At 48.0% G+C, this 15,062-nt stretch overlaps 1 protein-coding gene across 9 annotated transcripts in view; it reads right to left on the bottom strand.

Moving 5' to 3' along the window:
* The window catches only part of Pkig (cAMP-dependent protein kinase inhibitor gamma), an 82,914-nt gene that overhangs the window by 21,299 nt on the left and 46,553 nt on the right, over positions 1-15,062 (bottom strand). For 8 of the 9 annotated variants that reach the window (XM_042276757.2, XM_042276760.2, XM_076571197.1 and 5 more), the window contains one exon: positions 8,903-8,971. The exons of the other annotated variant lie outside the window; for it this stretch is intronic. The gene's annotated coding sequence lies outside the window, so the exon portion shown is untranslated. The remainder of the gene's footprint in view (positions 1-8,902; positions 8,972-15,062) is intronic. 9 annotated transcript variants of the gene reach the window in all.

Genomic DNA, 15,062 nt, shown 5'->3' on the forward strand with positions numbered 1-15,062 from the left:
TAATGCCTTTCTCTTTGGGAAATTCTGTATGGGCTTTTGTAAAGGCTAAAGATGTGTAGCCTCTTTAAACAAAATAATTCTTTGGGGAAAAAAAAATCCCCACCATGTGGCACCAGGAATTCCATTGTGCCCTCCTAATTATACCAAGAACAGGAAAGTTAAGAGATTTACTAGACACACTGATTCTAAGGAAATGCCTACAAATCAGATCCAGAACCTGAGGCCATTAAGGTCAAGAGTTCAGTTAATAAGTGTAGAGAAATCAGAACGGTACAATATAATGGGAAGAGTAAGACATCAGGACCTTCCCTTTTGGGAGTGTTATGAGGGGAACAGGGCCATATAGTAAGACTAAGAAATTGTAGTATTGTGTCTGTTCCCCAGAAGAAGTCCTTTTCCCGAGGTCAGGCATTTGGATAAGGGTCTCCACTCCCTGGGCCCTTGAGGAAAGTTCCTGCTTGATAAAGCATATGTTCTTATCTCTAGCAAGAGGAACTTGTGGCCCTTTCATTAACATAGGACTGATGCCTACTGTCAAGGTCAATGCTAGATTCCTCAACCCCTGATCTCAAGCCACACCCCAGCACACATGCCCCTTGTCTCCCTCTCCTGTTTAATCCTATGTATAGTCTTTTTTCAATTAAAGGCTGCGGGCAGCCACCCCAATTCACTCTCAGGTCGTGTCTACCACCCTCACCCAACTCCACACATCCTCTTTGGGACCTGAACCCCCGCCAAAGTAGGTCTCCAGCAATAATGGGAGTCGGAAGATCCCACCGGGCAGCCTTGAGCTTCAGCAATATTAGGTCACCTATCTCAGATCATGGCACCTGGAAGTTCAGATGGGCCACTGGGCTGTAAATTCCCTCTAGATCAAAAGTTCTCAAATTCCAAGGTCAAAGACACATGTGATAATCTAAGGAAAACTATGGACATTTACAGAGAAAATATAATGTATGTGTGCGTGGTGGGTTGAAAGAAAATGTCCCCCAAAGGGAGTGGCATTAGCAGGAGGTGTGGCTCTGTCGGAGGAAGTGTGTCACTGTGGGGGTGGCCTTTGAGGTCTCCTTTGCTCAAGCTTCCCTCAGTATGACAGTCAGTTGACTTCCTGTTGCCTGCAAGATGTAGGACTCTCAGCTATTCCCCCAGCACCACATCTGTTTGAATGCCGCCATGCTCCCCATGTGATAAGAATGGACTGAACCTCTGAAACTGTAAGTAAGCCCTCTCAATTAAATGTTTTCCTTATAAGAATTGCTGTGGTCCAGAACCAGGGAGGCTATATGGCAGGGGGGACCCTAGGATGACTGTGGCTTAGAATAAGTTTTGGTTTTACTCAAAATAAACAAACAAACAAACAAACAAAAAAGAATTGCCGTGGTTACCAGACGGTGGTGGCGCACACCTTTAATCCCAGCACTTGGGAAGCAGAGGCAGGCGGATCTCTGTGAGTTTGAGACCAGCCTGGTCTACAAAGGGAGTTCCAGGACAGCCAGGACTGTTACACAGTGAAACCCTATCTCGGAAAACTCATAGATGGATGGATGGATGGATGGATGGATGGATGGATGGATGGATGGATGGATAGATAGATAGATAGATAGATAGATAGATAGATAGATAGATAGATAGATAGATAGATAGATAGACAGACAGATAGATAGCTGGCCGTGGTCATGATGTCTCTTCATAGCAATAGAAACTCAAACTAAGTCAACATATGTATCAAGCTGTGCCTGTGACAACAGGAGCCCTGGGATTCGTAAGGTCCCCCCACAAAGCCCAGCAGTGTCAAGGAACATATGGGCTCTGGGTCCCAGCATTCCAAAAGCTGGAACAGAGGCTAGCCCTCCTAAACAGATTTGGTTAGAAAAAGCATCCTGGGAACTGACAGCTGCAGCCAAGCCACTGCAAACATATGCATCCAGGGGATTCCCAGAGGCCCTGAGTCAGGAGAGGACACGAGCCTAGTGTCCGGGAAGCAGCTGGCAGGCAGGGTGCCCGGGCTTCGCTGGGAAGCAGCTGGCAGGCAGGGTGCCCAGGCTTCGCTGGGAAGCAGCTGGTGGGCAGGGTGCACAGGCTTCGCTGGGAAGCAGCTGGTGGGCAGGGTGCACAGGCTTCGCTGGGAAGCAGCTGGTGGGCAGGGTGCACAGGCTTCGCTGGGAAGCAGCTGGTGGGCAGGGTGCACAGGCTTCGCTGGGAAGCAGCTGGCGGGCAGGGTGCACAGGGAAGCATCTGGCAGGCAGGTGCACAGAGAAGCAGCTGGCAGGCAAGGTGCACAGGCTTCGCTGGGAAGCAGCTGGCGGGCAGGGAAGCAGCTGGCGGGCAGGTACACAGAGAAGCAGCTGGCGGGCAGGGTGCACAGGGAAGCAGCTGGCAGGCAGGATACACAGGGAAGCAGCTGGCGGGCAGGTACACAGAGAAGCAGCTGGCGGGCAGGGTGCACAGGGAAGCAGCTGGCGGGCAGGATACACAGGGAAGCAGCTGGCGGGCAGGTACACAGAGAAGCAGCTGGCGGGCAGGGTGCACAGGGAAGCAGCTGGCGGGCAGGGTGCACAGGGAAACAGCTGGCGGGCAGGGTGCACAGGGAAGCAGCTGGTGGGCAGGATACACAGGGAAGCAGCTGGTGGGCAGGATACACAGGGAAGCAGCTGGTGGGTAGGGTGCACAGGGAAGCAGCTGGTGGGCAGGATACACAGGGAAGCAGCTGGTGGGCAGGGTGCACAGGGAAGCAGCTGGCGGGCAGGGTGCACAGGCTTCACTGGGAAGCAACTGGGAGCTCTACTCTTCAGGGCAGCTTTCCACTGGAGGCCCTGGCTCTGCAAGCAGGGCAGGGTCCAGCTGAGGGCTGGAGGGAGGAAGGACTGGAGTCCTGAGAGGCTGGAGGGAGGAAGGACTGGAAGCCCCCAAATCCTGGACTACTAGAAAGTAGAGGGAAAAGGCTGTAGATTCTGCCCTGGTTATAGGAGAAGCACTGAAAGGAGACTGTGGGGTGGGGGTAAGGGTGGGGTGTGAACTGTGGATGAGAAACTGAGTCATAAGCTCCACAAATTACCACATGATACCAGGGGAACAAATCAGAGCCCATCTCTGAGCTCTGGGTTCTTCATGTGTAAAAACAGTGCCCACTCTGAGGACTGCTGGGGAAGATAAAGAAAATGGGTGCTACTTTCCCTCTACGATCCTGGAGAAGCAGGAAGCAGAAGTACAGGGTGAGAGCTGAAAGCTCTAAGCAGAGTTCAAATGCCGGCTCTACTCCTTAATCAGGGGGAGACTCCTGACCTCTTCAAACCCCCAGTTCTTCACCTATGAATGGGGTAACAACTTCCCCACATAGCTGAATTAGAACTAGAAATATTAAGTGTATAGCACTTGGCTCACACAAGATGTTCAAGGCAGGAGTTGCTATTATCAAAAAAGTGAATAAAATCCACGAAGTAGCTTTTGTGTAGTTGAAAAAATAAAAGGCATAGAGCTTTAACACACAAACATACACACACACACACACACACACACACACACACACACACAACTAGAGTGAAATCTTGGTTGTGTTGGTTTTTTTTTTTTTTTGGCTTTTGAATGTTTTGGTTTTTCGAGACAGGGTTTCTCTGTGTAGCTTTGCGCCTTTCCTGGAACTCGCTTTGGAGACCAGGCTGGCCTCAAACTCACAGAGATCCGTCTGGCTCTGCCTCCCAAGTACTGGGATTAAAGGCGTGCGCCACCACCGCCCAGCCAGTCTTACTTCTGTGCTAAAGTGTAAACCATACTCTAGATAATACGGCAGCTCGACAGGGTTAAATGATGGCTTCCAATCAACCAGACAGATGTTTAAATCTTTCAGCATGAGTGGTAAAAGTCAAAGTAAAACTGACATATATTCATAGTGTGCGGCATGATGTTATACATGTATGTGTGTAACAAATACACTCACATGTATATACTAAATCATCTAAATGACTACTACAATTAGCTAATTACATATCCATCACCTCACTATTTTGTGATGAGAAGACCTCAGATCTATTCTCTTAGCAACTTTCAAGCAACCAACACATTATTAGCTCTAGTTGTCATACTATACATTAGACTTGTTATTATTATTCATTTTATAACTATGGACCATCAAATCTGCCTACATTTAATTTTTAAGAACCTTGCCAGTTCTCCATAACAGCTACACTAATTTACATTCCCACAACAATGGACAGGCGCCTCTTGGATTTCCTGCTGAGCCTTTTTCAACAGTGCTTCTAATGCATGTGAGGCGGCTAACTTGCTGCAGTTGAGGTTGCATTTCCCTGATGATTAGAGAGATGAGGTTCTTCCCATGCATCTGTCAGTAAGTTACTCTAGGGAAAGTAATTATTGGGATAGAGTAGTACAAACTTCTGGTTCCAGCCCTCAGGAGGCAGAGTCAAGATGATTATGATTATTAGGCCAGCCTGTATCAAGCTGATAATAGAAAAATAAATAAATAAATACATAAATAAATAAATAAATAAATAAATAATTTTTTTTAAAAAAAGGCCAGCCTGGGCTACATAAAACCCTGTTTCAAGAAAGCAAAAAAGGAGAAAACTTAAAAAGCCAGGTATAAGAACCATGTGTGTAGCATCACTAATCCCAGCACTTGGGAGCAGGAGGCAGGAAGATGAGGGAAAGAAAACCTTAGCTGGGACTGGAGAGATGGCTCAGCAGTTAAGAGCACTGACTGCTCTTCCAGAGCGACCCAGGTTCAATTCCCAGAACCTACATGGTAGCTCACAACTGTCTGTAACTTCCAAGATCTGACACCCTCACAAAGACATATATATACATGCAGGCAAAACACCGGTACATATAAAATAAATGTTAAAACTAACTAAATAAATGTTTTAAAAAAGAAAGTGGGAGCTGGAGGCCACTGAAGGCTATGTAAGACCCTGGGGGGTTTGTTTGTTTGTTTAAGTATGTGGAGGGGCTCTGGATATAGAAATGTATCTCAGCTAGTACTGCTTGCTTAGCATACACTAGACCCTGGGCTCAACCCCTGGCACCACAGAAAGCAGGTGTGGCAGCACTGGGGAGGCAAGAGGATCAGAAGTTCAAGGTCGGGGCTGGAAACATGGCTCAGTTGTTAAAAGCACTTGTTCTTGCAGAGGACCTGGGCTTAGTTCCCAGCACCTGCAAAGTGGCTCACAACCATCTGTAACTCCAGTTCTAGAGGACCCAATGCCTTTTTATAACCTCCACAGGTAACAGGCATCCATGTGGTACACAGACATACATGCAGGCAAGACACTCATGCACATAAATAAATCTAAAAATTTAAAAAAAAAAAAGCTCAAAGTCATCCTTGGCTATATAGCAGCTTCAATGCCAGCTGGCGCTAGATGAGATCTTGTCACAAAAATAAAAAAAAAAAAAGAAAAAGAAAAAAAGAAAGCCAGAGGTATTCCAGCACTTGGGGAGAGTGGGAATAGGGCTGCTGCAAGTTTCAGGCCAGCAGGGGTGACACGGTAAGATCTCATCTCAAAGACCAAAAAAAGCTGGGTGTGGCAATGCATGCCTGTAACCTCAACACTTGGGAACTGAGGCAGGAGAACCAGGAGTTTCAAAGCCATCTAAAGCTACACAGGGAATCTAAGGACAGCCTAGGCTACATGAGACCCAAACACAGACCACTGAAAACTAAAACAATTTAAAAACCACCAATTATCAAACAAATATAAAAGAATCAACCATAACCAAAAAGTAACCATGAAACCCTCAACAACTAAGTATTCTGCTCATTTTTAATGGAACTATTTGAGGTGCTTGTTTTTGTTGTTAAGTTATATGAGTGTCACTTATTTTTATTTAAATCTTTATTGTATATAATGATCTACAAATGACTTCGTTCATTCTGCTGGCTACCTCCTTTTTGTCTATCTCCTCTGCCTCTGCTGTATATAGTCACACTTCTTTAGCTTTAATGTGGTTTAGATGCCATATCCAAAAAGTTGCTTCCAAGACCAAAACCATGGAGCTTTTATCCTCCTCTATCCTAGGACTTGTAGAGCTCCAGGACATGTGTGCGCATCCATGTGGTCTCCCTCTCCTCTCCTGTCCCTCTCCTCTTCCTCTCCCTCCCCCTCTCCTCTCCCTTCTCTCCCTTCTCCTCTCCCTAACTGGACAAGCTGCCCCAGAGCTCAGCTCTAGATCATGTGTTAGTCGCCAAGAGAGAAGAGAGGCGCTCGCGTGTCTCGTTTCTCCCCGGCCTCTGCCATATCTGAATGTCTACAGGAATACACACAGTACTGCAGGTGCTGCAGTGGTCAGAGACAGGCTCTTCCACTTCACCCGTGTCACCAGGGGGGTCACCTCTTTGAACCTCGATTTCGTTATCTGTCACATTTGGGTATTTCACAAGACTAAACTCAGTGAGATTAAGAAGCGTGAAGTAAGGTGGCCGTGATAGTGCTCAAGCAATCCCAGCACTTGAGAGGCAGAGGCAGGAGGATCTCTGTGAGCTTGAGGCCAGCCCTGTCTACAGAATGAGTTCCGGGACAGTCATGGATACACAGCAAAGCATGGGTGTGTTTATCATAATGCTCTTCTACATGCCTCCTGTACGGCCATGGCCAAGCACACACTAGGCCGCAGCCAGCATTTGTCCACTCCTCTCTAAGATGACATCATGGGAGAGAGGCCCATAACACAGGACAAATAGCAGCTGGTGGACCCCGGGATCCCTGTGGGCATTTCAACAAGGCATTATGTGACTAACAAGCCACAGGGGCTTGAAGCCCCAACTGAGTACATAAAACACCCACAGCGGAACCAAACAGGAAGGAGCGAATGCCTACCATCCTTTAGTAGACAAGGCAGCCGGTGCTCACAGGTATGAAGGGACTTTGGGCAGGGCCACCTCTACGGGGCTACTCGGCTTTACACTAGATGACTCTACCCACCCACCTCCTCGGTCTCTCCGAGATCACCTCCCCAGAATGGAACCTTTCCTCATCAGGTCCACCAGCAGGAGTACAGGCCCTGAGGGGAGGGGATGAGGGCAGATGGGGAGGGTAAGGAAATGAACTTAGCCTAATTTCCAGAAGGGTCGTCTTTCGAAGCCTGACTCAGTGACTTACTGCTTAGAGCCATAACGGTCCAGCCATAAGCTGGACTCACTCATAGCCATTTGCAGACTCCGCTTCACCAGTGGCTCCTGCTCTGTGTTACAAAGCCCATGCCCACCACTGTATCCTCAGGGGCACCGAGCCCCTCAGGCCTCCGGACCTTCCCTGTGCTGCCCCAGAAGCCCCAAGGCCTGCAGCCTGTTTGGCATGCTCCTCTCCAGACCATTTCTCACCCGATTCTGCGCCTAGTGCTGACAAGTCACCCATCTAGCAACCGGACTCTCAAGCTTCCTGAAGGCAAGGACTAAGTCTGCCACTTCTGCTGTGGTATCCAGTATCCACCTCACCCCTGCTGATAAACTTAACTAAAAGACCATTTCCTGAGTGAGTCTAAACTGAGCTGCATTAGAGCTGTGCTGCTCCTACAAGACAGCCTTCCTCACGAGTCCCTGGCTGAAGAACACAGCAGAACCAATGAGCTCTTCACAACTGAAGAGAGGCGAGCTGCCAGGCTCTCAGCACCTTCTGACAATTTTAGTTGTGGAAAAGACCTGGGTAGACATGGGTCAACTGGGCACATGTGGCCACTGATACCTGCATGAGTGGGCAGATGGCCGTGGACAGAATACCCCCAACTTAACAATGCATGGCGAGTCACAGGATTTTCAGATTTCGGTGTTGTGGGTATGTGGTCATGGACAACTTTCATCTTACCATTTGGGAGGCAGAGGCAAGTGGATCTCTAGGAGTTCCAGGCCAGCCAGAGTAACATGGTAAGACCTTGTGTCAGAAAGGAAGGTAGAAAGAGGGGGGGGGGAGAGGGAGGGAGGAAGGAAAACCAACAGCCATGCCACCTGGTTTAGACCATGTACCTCTATGCCAGAATACCTGGCTATCATAAAAACTAGACTACTGACCCTAGGTAGTACACTTCCAGGCAACCCATTCACACTGTATATGCAGTTTGTTTCCGAAAGTAAAGAGCCTGTCCCATCCCTCCTCCTAAGAATGCTGGGCTGTGCCCATTTCTTTGGGCTGGGCTTTGCTTGTTTTGGTAACTCTAACAAAGTCTTAAAATGACAGTTCCCATAACATGCCCTGGTTGTTGTGAACATTTCTTTATAACAGAAACATGCAGAAAAAGTTGGCATCAAACCCAAAGCTGCTAATCAGCTATGTATGACTCCATCTGGGTATATGGCTGAAGAAACCTGCTAAGACACTGGAAGGAAGCTGTCTTTCCAATGTCTGGATGGGAGTCAGGCCTGTGACACCGCAAGCAGCATGCCGTTACATGCTGTGGATATCGCTCTGTATAAATAAACACTGATTGGCCAGTAGCCAGACAGGAAGTATAGGCGGGACTAACAGGAGAAAAGAGGAAACAGAAAGACAGGGGAGAGACCTGCCAGCTGCCACCAGGACAAGCAAGATATAAGGTACTGGTAAGCCACCAGCCACGTGGCAACTTATAGATTAATAGAAATGGGTTAATTTAAGATATAAGAACAGTTAGCAAGAAGCCTGCACGGCCATACAGTTTATAAGTAATATAAGCGTCTGAGTGATTATTTTATACCTGGGTTGTGGGACTGCAGGGGCTTGGTGGGACCTGGAGAGAAGCTCTCCAGCTACAGTTACATAACTGCTGCTAAGAGCCACCTGCCTTTTTTTAGGCGACGAAAATTCCCCCTGAACTTCATTTAGAACCTAATGACTTTCTTTCAAGCAAGAAAAAGGGAAAAATATGTAGGCAAACATGGATATGATGGCACAGAAGTGTGAACTGCATAGCTACCCACCTAGTTTAATTTCTCTTTCCTGCTTGCATCTCTTCAGATTTTTCACTCTTGATTAATCAGTGTGGAAGTCTAAGAAACAAGAAGAAAAGAAGCCGAGATTAGAGCCAGACACACTCTGGGCTGTCTGCACACTGGAGCAGCCTTTGGGAAGACGAGTTTGTTACAGTATCTGTTAACGTGGAATGAGCACATCCTTTGAGAGAACACAATGTTCAGGAGTCTGTACCAGGGATATATTCCAACGAGTAAAAGATACTGTGTGGAATTAGCTGTCTATATGGGATCGAGTCAGATTCCTGGGTATCAGTATGCCAAGACACTACACAGCCATTTCAAAGTATAAAGAACAAACATGGAAAGAAGTTAATGTTTAGTTGCTTAAAAGAATATTGTAGCCAGGTGGTGATGGCGCACGCCTTTAATCCCAGCACTTGGGAGGCAGAGGCAGATGGATCTCTGTGAGTTCAAGGCCAGCCTGGTGTTCAGAGCTACTTCTAGGACAATCAGGGAAAAAAATAAATCATGAAATTGCATATATTAAGTAAAAAAAAAAAAACTGTAAAATCGCATATATTACTGTTGCTTTTTTGTGGGGGACAGTCTTCCTATGTACTCCCAACTGCCCTCACAATCTCCTCCTCAGGGCTGAGGCGACAGGTGTTGATGCCACACAGCTATATACATACCTGCATGTGGGACAGTAAGCTGCATTTGCCCTAACTCTTGGGCAGGAGGGGAGTGGTGGTGGTGGTGAGGTCACAACAGAAAGGGCTTCCATTCCATGGTGCTGCTCTGTCTTTCTGAGACAGGCTCCTGCCTAGCTGGAATGCTCTGTGTTGGCACGCAGGTTTCTGTGAACTTCAGGTCAGCAAGGCTACGAAGTGAGAGCCTGCCTATCGATAAATAAAGCCTACCACGTAAACTCCCTCCCCTCTAGGGAGCCCATTCCATCCTGGGAGTGGCTGCTGCTGGGAAGAGGATGTTTCAGACCACAGCATCTGCTCACTGGCTGCTCCCAGCAGATGCTCTGGCTTCCATATCCCCTGAGACCAGGAACCAGATAAGGGAAATGTGAACCCTGTTTGAATCATTTAGACAGAGGAGAAAGCAGAGGAAATGATAGCAATAAAGAGTGAAAGGAGCCAAGGCTCGCCACAGTTGCCAAGAGAACTGCCTGACTGCATCAACCCTTCCAGAGTTCCCGGAGGGCCTCTGCTCTCCTCTGCTCCAGGGCTTTGCTTCTCACTTTGTCTTAACTGATAGTAAAGATTTCAATGAAAGAGCAATGGCATCTCCCATCTTCACATACCCTACAAAGCATATTTGCTTTGCTTCTCACTGCACTCAGCCTTTGCCCTCTATGCTTCTTCATGGCAGCAACCACCATGCAGGCCATGTGTTCAGGCCGGCTGCACTGTTACCCTTCAGCAGTCTCATTGCTCCCCACCCCCTCATCCCCCCACCCTCTCATCCCCCCACCCCCTCATGCCCCCACCCCCTCATTCACCCCACTCCTTATGCTTTGCCTACACTGGCCTTTCGGCTTCCTGAACATTCTACAGGTTTTCTTGCCTCCAATCTTCTTGCTCTCCTGCTCCTCTCCCTCCCTGGGAGCTCCTCTCTCTCCCTGGGTTAGTCTTCCAGCTCCATGCCTTACCCCCTGGCTCACTGTCAAGGCCACCTGACTGTTCCAGCACCACCTCTTTGAGGAAGCCCTGGCCCACACTCTCCTGTATCTCACTTAGCCTGTTCATGAAGCCTGAACACCGAATCCTGCGCTGGGTGAACTTCATTTGGGAAGGGCCATTCCTGTGTTCTTTCACACCACCCATCCATCACCACACCCACTACAGGTGGTGAATGGATATCGGCTGACCACCAGAAATGTCCTCAGTATGAACTGAAAGTGTGGCCTCAATGATACACTTTCTTTCCTGCCTTTTCAGGCTTGCTACCACTCTCAGGGACACACGACAACAGGTTTGGCTTGTTGAAACAGGGCTTGTTTGGATGTTTGTTTTTATTTTTCGAGACAGGGTTTCTCTGTGAAACATTTCTGGCTGTCCTGGAACTCACTCTGTAGACCAGGCTGGCCTCGAACTCTCAGAGATCCGACTGCCTCTGCCTCCTGAGTGCTGAGATTAAAGGCATGCATTACCACAGCTGCCTGCCTTTTGTTTCTTTAACCTCTGGAAGTTTTTTTTTTTTTTAAAGATTTATTTATTTATTATGTATACAGAAGAGGGTGCCAGATCTCATTGCAGATGGTTGTGAGCCACCATGTGGGTGCTGGGAATTGAACTCAGGACCTCTGGAAGACTGGAAGAGCAGTCTGTGCTCTTAACCTCTGAGCCATCTCTCCAGCCCTTGTTTTTGTTTTTTAATTTCTTGTTCTGTTACTTTCTTGTACATTTAATTTCTAAATTTATTATGTGTGTGCTTCCTGTGTACGTGTGTGTGTGTGTGTGTGTGTGTGTGTGTGTGTGTGTGTGTGTGTGTGTGTGTGTAGAGACAGAGAGACAGAGACAGATGGGGGGAGAGCCTATGAAGCTATGATCTAGACACTTTCTAGGTCATAATTCAAAAATTTTCAGTAACTGTATGGTTGGCTACCATCTTGGCTGGTAACCTGGTGTGTGTCTGTGTCTGTGTGTGTGTGTCTGTACGTGTGCATAGAAGCTTTTTTATATTTTTGGTTGTGAGCCTAGCCTTTAACGGCTGAGCCATGAGCCATCTCTTCAGCCCAAGAAGCTCTTTAAAAAAGATCTTGGCCAGGGCCAGGCATGGTGGTGCATGCCTTTAATCCTAGCACAAGAGAGGGATCTGAGTTTGAGGCCAGCCTGGTCTACACATCAAATTCCAGGCCAGCCAGGGCTACATAGTGAGACCCTGTCTCAAAACAAAGAAATTAAAATAAAAATTTAAAAGTTCTTACCCCTTGCTGTGGGATGTTAATGTATGTCCTGTGGGAGCCCTTCTTGGGTTCCTTGTGGCATTACCCAGCAGGTTTGCAAAGAGGATGATTAGGACCATGGGCCTGAGTGCAGGTGTCTGAGATGGTCTGCACTTGGCTGTATTGGGGGATGGTCTGTATGTCAAGTTGCTCTGATTGGTCAATAAATAAAACCTGATTGGTCGTGGCTAGGCAGGAAGTATAGGCGGGACTAACAGAGAGGAGAAATAAAAGAACAGGAAGGCAGAAGGAGACGCTGCCAGCCACTGCCAGCCACTGCCAGGACAAGCAGCATGTGAAGATGCTGGTAAGCCACGAGCCGCGTGGCAAGGTATAGATTTGTAGAAATGCATTACTTTAAGATATAGGAACAGTTAACAGGAGGCCTGCCACGGCCATACAGTTTGTAAGCAATATAAGTCTCTGTGTTTGCTTGGTTGGGTCTGAGCGGCTGTGGGACTGGCGGGTGACAGAGATTTGTCCTGACTGTGGGCAAGGCAGGAAAACTCAAGCTACAACCCCTCCTTCATATTCTCACAACAGCACCCTTCAGGAGGCTTAACACCCATATTTTGATTAGCAGGGCAGGACAAATGAAGGTGGCAGCCCCTCCCCAATCAAAAGGTAGTTCTGCCTGTATAGTGGACACCACCAGAACACGCAGGCCTCCAGGATACACAAATGCACAGGACCCAGGCCCAGGGAGAAACATGGTGGTCTGAGCAGAGGATAGCGAGAGGGATACGTAGACAGATACCAGGTAAGTGAAAGACTGAATGGTGCTTTATTTTAAGTATTTGTCTGCACTGTCTACCTTTCTTTCCTTAAATATGTTCTAAATTTGTAACTGGAGAAGGAAGAACATCACAATCAATGCTATAAAAACAAACCAACAGAAAACCCACTGTTGACTGTAGACTCCAAGTCACTCACCCCTACAGTTGGGGTTCCCAATCTGGGGCCATCCATCCCAGGAGGGACCTTGTATTGTGAGGAAGAGTTTCTTCCATTCCTCTGAAGCATAGGGGATAGGAAGGTGACGGAGCAAGTGTCTAGGCTGCAGCAGTAGCCCAAGAGCTGCCAGCTGTCAGCACAGGAACTGGAGGAAGAGTGGGGGCTGAGAGCAGCCCGAGCTCAGAGTCTCTGAGGCCCCACTGCCTAGTGCTCCATAGCCCTCCCTCCACATGTGGTTTGTCCACGTGGCACATGCCACAGTAACTGTTCACTCTCGTTGTCTGCCTTGAATCACAGGGCTTGGGGGGTAGCCCTGTGGCAGGGTGCTTGCCTGGCATGAAGTTGGGTTTTTTGTTTTTTGGTTTGGTTTGGTTCCTGTCCTGGATCTCACTCTGTAGACCAAGCTGGCCTTGAACTCACAGAGATCTGCCTGGCTCTACCTCCCGAGTGCTGGGATTAAAGGCGTGCACCACCACCACCGCCCGGCTATGAACTTGGTTTAAACATCAATGCTTCACTTAAAACAAAACAAACAATAGTAACAACCCAGGAACCATGTGGAATTCTGAGCAGGGCCTGGTAGCATCTACCTACAAATTATACATGAGGGAGGAAGAGGTAGGAAAAGTAGTAAAGGCCAGCTTCAGCTACCTAGGGAGTCTGAGCCAGCCTGGACTACATATGATCCTGTCTCAAAAAGAAGAGGGGTGGGAAGAGAAAACAGCTAAGGCTGGGTCTATAATCACTTAGTCCTCTAGCCCAGTGCTCAGCACTGAGGGATGTGACAGCCAGCCCTAACCTGATGGCACTGTGTTACTGCATGCCCAGGAAGAAACCACTCTATCCCAGTCATTAATGACCTTTCTTTCCGGTTTCCCTGGGTGGTCTGGTTTACCAGTTTATACAATTGACAGTTTATACAGGACTCCCCTGTGGTGGCTAAGGGACTTAACCCAGTACCAGGCACCCCCTAATAGCTGTTGATCTTTGTCCTGAAATGCCTGTGAGATCCTAGTGCCTACAAGTGTTGGCCATGTGAGATAAGAAAAATGGCGTTACCTTTACCCTTGTGAAGTAATTACCACTGTGCTCTGGCTTTTGTAAATCTGCTATGGCTCTGGGTCTGGGATGAGATGGTCTCTTTATCTCTGACAAACAACTGAGGGAGTGGAGCCTTTTTCTCCTCCAGCTGTGGACTCCACAGAGCAGGAGATAACTGTGATGCCCACCTCTGGGGTCCACCTCTCTAACCCTTCCTTTACCCCCTCTGACACTACAAGCTCCTGATTTGGCTCTAAGGCTGTTGTCTGTCTTCTGCTGGAAGGAAGAATAAATCCATTTAATTTGAACTCAAATTGAGTCTAAGTCTTTGGTCTTTCCCAGTGCATTCAAACTCTACAACATGAGACCCTCAATACACACTTACAGAATAGTGGAGACCACATCTATAAAGCATTATACAGAGCTGATCTAGAGCCCTGGGACACAAGTGTGCATTAACCACCAGACACTTCCTTTTTTTGGGGTTCTAAAGGTCCATTACCCTGTCCTAAAGAGCCAAATGGAAGCAGTAATTTATTCGAACATCAACAAAGCTTCTCTTACATTTGGGAAAGGCTGGCTTCATAGAGTGATTTGTTCTAATCTGCAATTCACAATTTGTTGGCCTCACAGCTGAGTGCAACTCCCAGAGAAACCATGCTTTCTGGAGGAAGCCAGGCCAGTGTTCTAAGCACCACTGAAGAGTTTCCAGGAGGTGGTGAGCACAGCCTTGAGCCCTGAGTAATAACTGTTTCCAAGAGTTTCCACCTCTGACCCACTTAGCAATCACTTCTGGCACCTGGAGCTCAGCTGAGGAGACTGGGTGGGCTCAGCTTTTCACAGCTGCAGCTGCCCACCGCTTCCTCCTCCAGCTGCCAGGCAAGGACCCTCAATTCCAGGCAGTAGCACCCACTTCTTCTTCCTGCCTCCATGCTGACGGCTGACTTGAAGTTCAGAATTAGGTGTCCAAGTAACAGAAAGCAGCCCTGAAGCCTGGTTTGTAGAGCCAAGAGGCAGTCCTGGGGTGCCTGACATAGATACCACCCTGTGAGTGCACTACCAATCTCCTACTGTAGTAAAACTGACTTGTAGTAAGTACACTACCAAACTCCTACTGTAGTAAAACAGCAGTCTAGAGCATGCAGTTTGGTTTTATTTTGTTGTTTTGTCATTTGGGTGGTGGCTGTGGCGGCGCTAGCCTGGAACTCACTC

This window comes from Peromyscus maniculatus, chromosome 4 (assembly GCF_049852395.1).
Source record: "Peromyscus maniculatus bairdii isolate BWxNUB_F1_BW_parent chromosome 4, HU_Pman_BW_mat_3.1, whole genome shotgun sequence".
Classification (NCBI taxonomy): Eukaryota; Metazoa; Chordata; class Mammalia; order Rodentia; family Cricetidae; genus Peromyscus; species Peromyscus maniculatus.